The following is a 1442-nucleotide window of genomic DNA, read 5'->3' on the forward strand; positions in this document are numbered from 1 at the left end:
GCATACTATTAAGACATAATGACTCACCGAAGGTGATGATAAAATTGAATGGCACTGACCGCTATTAAATTCATACCAGATATTTAAATTTACTGTTGTTGCAACTTAACAACCAGCTACATTTTCTGCTTCTGAATCGTTAAAAGCATTTACAAGCACCCAACAATTTTTTTAAAATAAATGTTCACGTAATATAGAAAATGCATATTTCACAATTATCTTTTATTTTAAGTGCAAATATCGTTTTATATGTTACTTGACCTTCCAAAAATGTTTAAAATTTTCACTTAAAATTTTATACAGTAAAAAAATACATAACTTATGTACATGTGTTGGAGTAACCTTAGCGCAACTTGAGCACTAAACTTTTCAGGATCAGTACTAACACATTTACAAGCGGACAAGAAACCCTTTAAATTAAATATCGAACACAAAACTCCATAGGAGGACATACAAGATATTTATATAAAACAGGTTGACACACATCGGTCTTCGTACAGCCTTGGCGCACCAGGCGCACTAAACCTTACAGAACCGATCATTAGCAACCTGAGATCTATAATTCATAGACAGCTGGCCGTGGTGGCCGGGCGCTTCTTGGCGCTTCAGTCTGGAACGACGCCACCTCTACGGTCGCAGGTTCGAATCCTGCCTCGGGCATGGATGTGCGTGATGTCCTTAGCTAAGTTAGGTTTAAGTAGTTCTAAGTACTACGGGACTGATGACGTCAGATGTTAAGTCCCATAGTGCTCAGAGCCATTTCAACCACTTTTTTCATAGACAATCTCGGCACTTTCAACGCAATAAGTGTTTTACGACGTTGGAATGGCAGGAAGCTTCACAACTTAAGCCCTCAATAAAACATGACTGTCCTTTGTAGCATGCAGAACATGTTGGCACGTAACCAGGTAAGTAAGCTACAAGCCAAGCTCAACATTAACTTGAACCAACAGGGAAAAGCAAGAAAAGAACTTCTACATTTGAAAACAGGCTACGAGGCACTTGTACGAAAGCCCTAGACACTAAGATACACCGCTTCAGGAGAACACTAGATCAGGACACAACTGAATGAAGTAGTCAAATAAGTCATGAAAGACACTGCAAATATAAATAAATAAATGAAAGTAAAAAATAAATTCAGTACGAAGCACAACGGGCGACAAAAAACTTCGCTCACACACATGATCGACCTCTTACCGACAGGGACGTAACAGGAAGAGCATGTACCGAGACGTCATACCCCTGTCACGCCAGCAAGAAAATGGCAAGCCGACATATTACACCTGTTGCTAGTTAGTCGGCAAAATTCGTCCTGGCGTCGTAGCTGTTTCACGACACCGAAGTAATGACAAGAATGCAGCAAGCCATTCAATGACAGTTATTCCACAACATACATATGGGTGTAACAATGCTTGCACCTCAACCAGAAGTTTCAGACAAAT

The sequence above is a fragment of the Schistocerca gregaria genome, chromosome 6, assembly GCF_023897955.1.
Source record: "Schistocerca gregaria isolate iqSchGreg1 chromosome 6, iqSchGreg1.2, whole genome shotgun sequence".
Classification (NCBI taxonomy): Eukaryota; Metazoa; Arthropoda; class Insecta; order Orthoptera; family Acrididae; genus Schistocerca; species Schistocerca gregaria.